General features: G+C 53.1%; 1 pseudogene; it reads left to right on the top strand.

Annotated features, from left to right (window-relative positions):
• Positions 1-885: 885 nt before the first annotated feature.
• LOC149370488 (uncharacterized) lies at positions 886-7,770 on the top strand (annotated as a pseudogene).
• Positions 7,771-9,456: the final 1,686 nt, after the last annotated feature.

Genomic DNA, 9,456 nt, shown 5'->3' with positions numbered 1-9,456 from the left:
CTCTCATAGCCTTAGTCGCTTTGGGACGTTAAACTCCATAAACCAAACCATTGACAAGTTTATATACTCTTACTTCCTCCTCGGCATCCGCTGATGAAATTTCCCCGATCCTTCAGTCATTACTGCAGACTCATTAATTCGCTTCAAGTCACAAATAGATTTCATATTAAGTAATCAATAACGTACACTTTCCATATTCAAATCCATCACCACAACTAAACAGGTTTTTAATTTATCGCGAAAGGTGCTTAAACTTTTTCAAAGAAAAAGCAGTGCCAGTGGGACAATGTGGAAATGCCGCGCTGTCTGCCTGCTGCTTCGTAGCCGAAGCCAAGGGGAGTGGAGCCACCAACCTACAGAAAAAAATTCAAGGGGCACTTTATGCATAGATTCGAAAGCGTTTTCCGCACCACTTTGACTGCCTCTGTGGCACTGGTGACGTCACCTCTGGATGACGTCACACATAATTAATGACTAATTACTAAGTAATGTCAAATTACTAGTTACAGATTAATGACTAAACACTAATTAACTTCTAATTAATAGCGCTTAAGCTTCGCCTTTAGGAATGGAACGCCACAGCGTGTAGTCGCGCTGCGAGGGAGTCCACGGAACGTTTGAGCGCGGAGCGATCGGACGCGTGGCACATCGGCTCCGTCCATTTTCGACTGCAACCGCGGCAATCTGATGTAACACCCATCAAACCTGTGCGTCTGCATCTGTGAAGTCAGCAGGATCCTGGAGACACCGATCTGACCCTGGTATGCCCAATTTTCGGCCACTTCGAGCAACCCTCCGCATCACCACGAAGCGGTCGAGCTGAGCCTAACGGCTCCGGCTCCCCCGCCGCTGGCTGCGGAGACGCCCGCCGGTCACCCTCTCAACATGGCTCTGCCTGAACAACGCGGATACGACCCCACGACTCTGTCGTGGTCGTCTGTCCCTGCAAGCCAGCCAGAGGATGGCCCATGCACCATTTCGGCGCAGCAAGCTGCCCTTTTTCAAGTCGTTGAGAGCCGGCGCCGCCGCCGGCAGAACGCACGAGGAGCTGCAATGGCCAAGACTCCTCTCGACAACTCAGCAACAGGCGACGCTCGCGCTCCGTCTTCTAAATGTCCACAAAAGACATTTTCACCAGTCTCCAAGTGGACGCCTAAGCCAACGGTCAGGATGAACCCTGACGATTACGTGATCGTGCTGAGGCCACGCAGTACGGTCGCCCTAAGGACAGCATTTCAGCACGGTGAACTCGGCGCTGCCATTTCGCAACTCATCGGCAGACAGCATATGAATGCGATTACAATTTCTCCCAATTGGAAGCAAAACATTATCGTCTGTGGCACGCAGAACCCCGAGGTGGCTCAAAAGCTTCTGACGGACATCCAAATTCCCACCAGCAAAGGATCGCTCCCGCTTCACGGACACCTCAAGCTCACCGGTGATGTGTGTTGTGGTGTGATTACTGTGCATAACCTTGAAACCAGCGAATCGTTGAAACATAGTGTGCAGTGGCGCGGTGGTGAATTAGTCCATGTGCGCAAGCTGGGAACATCGAATGTAGCTGTGCTAACTTTCGAGGGACGCAGCGTTCCGCGTTACGTCCACAACAATGCAGAACTGACTCCCGTCAAGGAGTATAAGAAAACGGTGCCAGCGTGCTACCGTTGCGTCACGCTGGGGCACCGGGTGGACAACTGCCCCACCCCGGTCAAAGAAAGATGCGGCCTTTGTGGCCAGAACGTAGGGGTTGGTACTGAGGGGATGGCCCCCCACGTTTGCAATCCCATGTGCATAATATGCGGGGGCCCGCACCTCACCAGCTCCCGCGAATGCACCAGCAAATTCATCCGGTTTCCGCAGCCAGGGCCCGGGCCGCCAATCAAGCCACCCAAGGGAACCAATTCCGGCGCGACACGGGGAAGTCACGCCACCGGCCGGCAGCAAAACAACCAGAAGACGCCACGGCCTACCCCTGGCAAGACAGCAACGGTACCGCCACCACCCGGAGGAGCGGAGTTCCCAGCTCTCAGCGCTTCATCTGGCGGCGCCGCCTGCAACCAACCCAAGGTAGGCAGCTGGGCGAGGGTCGCCTCCTCTCCTTCCCCTCTTCCCTCCTGCCCCACCAGCACCGCCGAGACGCAGCAACTCAAGCGCGAGCTCGCCCTCTTGCGAGCTCAAAACGAAAAACTAGCCAGCGAGCTTAACTCGCTCAAAGCCCAATTCCCTACTCCGTCCGCGTCGAGCGGCGAGGAAGAAAACATCACAGACAGGGAGATTCCTACTCCTGTGGAGAGTCGCGCCGCGGCCCTGGAGACCCGGGTGACCGCGATTGAAACACAATTGGCTGACCTCCCCAAAATTATCCACGATACCATTGCGCGTCAGGTGGAGAGTGTCATCGCACAGGTGACACAAGCCGTAACTCACATTATCCAAAAATGGATAAAGGACAATCCGCGCGTCCTTAAACGCGTAGGGCCCATCAGGGACGCTAACCGCCCCTCCAAATTCAACAGAGTTATTCCCGATGAATTTGACTTCTCGGAAGACTCCTGCACGTCTGCGCCGGGCACTAGCGGACTGGGGAGTCTTAAGAACGTAACCCCACCCTCCGCCTCCGACCATGGCCCCCAACCCTAAGTCGCGAGTAAGAACAACTCAGCCGCTTACACTAACGCAGTGGAACTGCCGTGGTCTCAAGAACTGCACGAAGCGGACTCATCTCCGCCTCTATCTTGAGACCTTTGACTTCCTCGTTGCCGTGGTTGCCCTTCAGGAACCCGGCGCCGGTGCCAAACTCACAAACTACACTACATTTAAAAATAACCCGCAGACATGTATACTTGTTCACAAGCAGTATACTGCGCAGGAGGTCACGCCCCCACAACACCGCCTTTCCCATACACGATGGTGTCAGTGCTGCCCCTAAAGCGGTCTGACCCACCTGTACACATTCTAAACATTTACTGCCCACCTAAACTTAAGAACGTCACGTTCAATGAAATTTTCAGCCAAGCTATGCAGGTGGCTGGAAGGGATCCCCTTCTGATCGTCGGGGATTTCAACGCCCCGAGCAGGCTATGGGGGTACCCCCGGGAGGACAGACGTGGGAGGAACCTTGCGGAACTTCTTTCCACACTTGGACTCACTTTACACACTGACTCCGCCAACCCAACACGTGTCTGCAATTCGATTCAACGAGATACTTGCCCGGACCTCACATTTGCACGCAACATACGCCATGCCGACTGGCTGAATACAGAGGACACTCTGGGTAGTGATCACTGTATAATCAACACAACCATTTACATGCGTCTCCTGAAACGCCCACTAACACAAGCTCGTGTCCTGGACTGGACGACTTTCCGCACCTCTCTACCCATCGTAGACCCCCTCCAGTCCTGATACGGCGCATGGTCCAAATCGCTCACGTCTACACTCACACAACACGAAAAGCAGATACAGCTCACAGAAACACAAACGGACGTGGACAACCACTTGCTCCACCTTTGGGAGGCCCACCGCAGCCTCACCAAACGATGGAAGAAACAGAAACATAACAAACGCCTAAAGAAACGCATCCTCGAACTCACATACAGGCAACGGAATATGCTACTCAGCTAGCCGACACTAACTGGGTGGACCGGTGCAACGCGGCTGCGCGCCAGATGTCTGGCCGCAACACGTGGCGCCTATTAAGGCGGAAGCCTTTAATGTCTCATCGTTGTAAGCAGCAGTTGTCGACAGAAAATGTCACGCTTTTCAATTGGTGGAAACAGTCGTGACGTCACAGTGCGCGAATTTCAAACGGGGCCAATTGTACTTTGGCTAGTAACCATGCAACCAATTGAAGGGATTGAATAGTGATGCTCCAAGTAAGCGGGAATGAGCTTAGTTAATTGTTTAATTACCCAATTAGCCTAATTAGCTTTACTAGTCAGGCCATATAAATAAATAAAACCGATTAAGAAATTGGTCGAGCTCAGGAATCGAACCCCGGTCTTCGGCGTGCGAGACGAGCATGCTATCCACTCCGCCATGCCAGCTCGATGGTTTGGAATGAACAAAGGCGCGTCTAGTGAATACGGTGTCTTCACTCACTTTCATCCTCCTCCATTCCCTTCCGGCGAGGTTTAGGTGTCCACCGACAAATGACAGACAGATATATTTCCTTTCCTCAAAAAATGGCTGCGGCTTAACTTGGTTAAGCCTGGAGAATGCGAAGCATCATCGTGTCGCGTAATTTGGAGGCGCACAACCACAGCGACGGCGCGAGGTGGGCCAAAGATGGCGCTGGGTGGGCCCCCGTTTCTCCACTGCCGTGACATCATCGTGTCACGTGGTGTGGCATCATCGTGTCACGTGATTTGGAGGTGCACAACCACACCGACGGCGCGAGGTGCGCCCCCGTTTCTCCACTGTCGTGACGTCATCATGTCACGGGATGTGACGTCATGTATCACGTGATTTGGAGGCGGACAACCACAGCGACGGCGCGAGGTGGGCCCCCGTTTCTCCACTGTGATGACGTCATCGTGTCACGTGGTGTGACGTCACGTATCACGTGATTTGGAGGCGCACAACCACGGTGAAGGGCTGAAGTGGTAGCTAAAGTAGTATGCTTCGCATAAAAACCAATTTACCGACGAGCGAGGCGTAGAACCGAATGGGCGATGACGTTCTATGGATTCCTTGGCAGCGTTGCAAGACGTTGTCGCGTTCCACTCTTAAGGGCGAAGCTTAACATCTTAACCACACATCAGTGACCACACTTTAGGTCAAAAAAGTGCCCCCCTGAATTTTGTGAGACAGTTACTGCGTAATTGCCTTTCCTCAAATACAATTTTCATTTTCTTCATTACGGCTCCTCTTTCACTCCCACTTGCTCCCTTCCTCTACGGTGCGGTTCAGGTGTCCACCGAGATGACAGAGAATTACTGCGCCATTTCCTTTCCTCAAAAAGCGTTGCGTTCAAAGGGCAAGGTATCGCGCCGAACGGGTGGTGGCGTTCCGTGGACTCCCTGTCAGCGCTACAACGCGCTGTCGCGTTCCACTCCTAAAGGCGAAGCTTAAGCGTCATTAATTAGCAGTTAATTAGTATTCAGGCATTAATCAGTAATTAACCATTAATTAGTGATTTGTCATCACTTAGTAATTAGTACTCAATTATATGTGACGCCACCAGTGCCACAGAAACAGCGAAGGTGGTGCGGAAAACGCTTCCGCCTCTACCCACTTTAGACAGTCAAAGTGCCCCCTGACTTTTTCCGCGCTCTCATCGATCCAATACGAACACGCACGGAAACCCAACGCCACTTACATAGGGCATTGCACAACTTTACAGGATCGACAACACAGCTAGCGCACACGCTCAGGGATCGATACATGTGCACCACTAAGGACCCCCGGCCGGCGGCGTACTCCTATGCAGGCGAAGAGAACACGGAGCTGGACACTCCGCTCCAGCTCCACGACCTCCGGGCGGCCTTAAGCAAGATGAAGCGGGGCACTGCACCCGTGCGCGACAAGGTTACGGTCAAGCTCTTGGCCAACCTTCCCGACGCAGCCTACGCTGCGCTCCTCAAATACATCAATAGCATTTGCGACGGAGAGACTCCTCTCCCTATCGATTGGAAATCGGCTCTCGTGACCTTCATTCCGAAGGCCGGCAAACCTATTGATGTGGAGAACCTTCGCCCCATCTCCCTCACGTCTTGTGTCGGCAAGCTGATGGAGACGATGGTGCGTGACAGACTCTCCGATTATCTCGAAACACAGTACATTTTCGCGGACACTATGTTCGGTTTTCATCCTCACAAGTAAGCACAGGATATGCTTCTGCAGCTCCACCACGACATTTTAGATCCTGTAGAATGTCCCCACAATGACAAGGTCGTCCTGGCCTTGGATCTTAAAGGCGCATTCGACAACGTCAAACATGAAGTAATCCTGGACTACCTCAGTGACACCAACTGTGGCCACAAAACATTCCATTACATAAGACAATTTCTTACAGACCGTCAAGCCTATATACGCATACAAGATGCGGAACACGGACCATACACCATCGGCTCGAGGGGAACACCTCAACTCGCGGTCCTGTCTCCCCTGCTCTTCAATTTAGCAATGCTTCGTCTTCCCTCCAAATTGTCTTCTCTGCCCGGGATACATCACGCTCTTTATGCGGATGACATTACAATCTGGGCCACGAAAGGTAACCTGGGCCACATGGAGTCCTGCCTGCAAGCAGCGGCGACCCTAGTCGACGACTACGCGGCCTACTGCGGACTCCAGTGCGCCCCAGCTAAATCAGAATTTGTGCACTTACGCCCCTCCCCTCGGAACACAACACCACTTCGCATCAGTCTCCCCTCGGGACCGATCCGGGAGGCCAAGGAGATCCGCGTCCTTGGCCTCTTCATACACCACCAACGCAGAGTCGACACCACCCTAGCCAAACTTCGCACGGTGGGAGACCAGGTGGGCCGCATGGTCCGCCGGGTCTCCAACAAGCGGGGCGGATTACGAAGCAAGGATGCACTGCGGCTTGCCCATGCTTTCGTAACGAGTAGAATCCTCTACTCAACTCCCTACTTACACCTGCGCAAACACGATGATGACCAACTGGAGGTCATCCTGCGGAAAGTCATCAAGCGGGCTCTCGATCTCCCGGTCACCACGTCCAACCAGAGGCTTCTGGCCTTGGGCGTGGTGAACACATTTCGGGAGCTCCGAGAAGCCCACTTAGTCAACCAATACACGCGTCTTGCACAGACCACGTCCGGTCGCCGCCTCTTGGACCGGCTACACATCAAACATGGCTACCACAGTGAGGAAAGGGAGAGAGTGCCAGAACCTTGGAGACGCGCCCTCCGGGTCCGACCCCTTCCCCGCAACATTTTCAGAGAAGACCATAGCGGTCGTCGCCAGGCGCGCGCGGAAGCGTTGGCGCGATACTATGGTAACCAAGAACACGTGTATTACGTGGATGTTGCCGGCCCACACCACGGGGGGTGGTACACGGCCGCAGTCGTACACAACACAAACACAGTTAAGGGGCTCACTTTCAAAGCCTACAACGCAACACACGCGGAGGAGATTGCCATTGCTCTGGCTCTCACGAATCCCAAGTCAAAACACATCATCACCTACTCGCGAGGGGCCTGTCGGAACAACGAGTTGGGCTGGGCTCCCCCGCTTGCCTGGCGCTTACTGGAATATAGCTGTCGATGCGAAGATCCAACTCCACGCAACCTGATTTGGGCCCCCGGTCACCAGGGACTCCAGGGAAACGAACAGGCCGATCAGGCCGCCCGCGCACTCTCTCCCCGGGCTATCTCCCTGTCCTTGGAAGGGTACTCCCATTACGACAATCTGGCCCTTACATTCAAACAAATAACCGATTACTACAAGGAGGAGCACCGGCGCTACCCGGCCCCTTGTAAGGGTCTGGATCGCGCTGACGAGCGCCTCCTCATCAAAATTCTTACTAACACTGTACTGTGCCCGGCGGTGCTTAAACATTTCAATACATCCTTTGATGGCGCGTGCCAGTTCTGTGTGGAGGTGGCTGACACCTTCCACATGGTTTGGGCGTGTCAATCAAACCCATCTATCCCCCCCAACCCCAACCCCACCAGAGAGGACTGGGAGGCGGCCCTGCTCGGCTGTCAAGACCTAAAGAGCCAAAAGGCATTGGTTCAACGGACGCGGGCGGCGTTGCTTGCCAATGTGGCTCCACCCAGTACTGTAAGGGGAAAGGGCCAATAGGGTCCTACCCCAATCACCTTTCTGTAAAAAAACTTAATTTCCCATAAATGTTTTTCACCACCACGCCACCACCCATTCTGCGCGATCCTTGCCCTTGGAACGCAACGCTTTTTGAGGAAAGGAAACGGCACAGTAATTCCCTGTCATCTCGGTGGACACCTGAACCGCACCGTACAGGAAGGAAGTGGGAGTGAAATAAGAAAGAGAAAGAGGGGCCGTAATGAAGAGGACGAAAATTGTAGTTGACCCGCCGCGGTGGCTCAGTGGTAAGGCGTTGGTCTACCGAGCCGGAGTACCCGGGTTCGAACCCGACCGCGGCGGTGGTGGTGGTGGTGAAAAACATTTATGAGCAATTAAATCTTTTACAGAAAGGTGATTGGGGTAGGACCCTATTGGCCCTTTCCCCTCACAGTACTAGGTGGAGCCCCTATTCCGGGGCCCCATTGGCAAGCAACGCCGCCCGCGTCCGTTGAACCAAGGCGTTTTGGCTCTTCAGGTCTTGACAGCCGAGCAGGGCCGCCTCCCAGTCCTCTCTGGGGGGGTTGGGGGGGATAGATGGGTTAGATTGACACGCCCAAGTGGAAGGTGTCAGACCGCGTTTCGATGGAGGGGAAACGCAAGAGGCGCCCGTGTGTTGTGCGATGTCAGTGCACGTTAAAGATCCCCAGGTGGTCGAAATTATTCCGGAGAGCTCCACTACGGCACCTCTCTCTCTCTTTCTTCTTTCACTCCTTCCTCGCTCCCTTCCCTTACGGCGTGGTTCAGGTGTCCGCCGAGATATGTGAGACATGTACTGCACCATTTCCTTTCCTCAAAAACCATTTTACGTTTTACCAATTTAGTTGAGGAAAGGAAATTACGCAGTAACTGTCTCACATATCCCGGTGGACACCCGTCATCCGTTTGTAGAGGAAGGGAGGAAGTGGGAGTGATAGAAGAAAGAGAAAGAGGGGCCGTAATGAAGGAAATGAAAATTGTACTTGAGGAAAGGTAATTACGTATTAACTATCTCACATATCTCGGTGGACACCCGTCAAAGCGTGACACCTCTGCTGACCAGCTTCTGCTGACAACCTTGTGACGACAACGATGAGGCATTAAAGGCTTTCGGCTTAATTCCAGCCACCTACGACCACTCCTCTTGCCAGAGGCTTACGGGAGACTGGGTGTGCACCGCCCGTCTACCGCCCGTTCATTCATCTTTCCACCCACCCACCTTCACCCTCCTGAAGGACTATCCAGCATCTACCCACCCAACTCTAACCTCCTGAGGAACCATCCACCACACACCAGCCAACACGCTTCCCAAACCCCTAGGTAAAGGGTTGCCAAAACACCCACCTCCATACATTCTATAAGTGACAAGATATAAAGACAAAGAAGCAGAGACGAAATAAGCCGAAGAAAGAGAAGCTAAGAAGACAGAAGCCAAAGATATGCGGGAGAAGAAGAGAAAAAAGAAGAGGAAGGAGAAGCACATGAACGAACAGGAGAAAGAAAACAACAACAACAGGAGAAAGGACAAGGAGAAAAACAAGCAGAAAAAAGAAGCGATGAAAAGAGAACCAAGTCAAGCAAAGACAGAAGAGAAGCAGGGAGGAACAGAAAAAAGGAGAAGGATCAGGAGAGAAAGAAGAAGTAGAGAGGAGAGACGTTAAAGAAACAAATTCACGTTCTTTGAAAATT

The sequence above is a fragment of the Amblyomma mixtum genome, chromosome 1, assembly GCF_055824585.1.
Source record: "Amblyomma mixtum isolate Tamu chromosome 1, ASM5582458v1, whole genome shotgun sequence".
Taxonomy (NCBI): Eukaryota; Metazoa; Arthropoda; class Arachnida; order Ixodida; family Ixodidae; genus Amblyomma; species Amblyomma mixtum.
The sequence above is the reverse complement of the archived record's forward strand: the minus strand, read 5'-3'. Positions and strand labels throughout refer to the sequence as shown.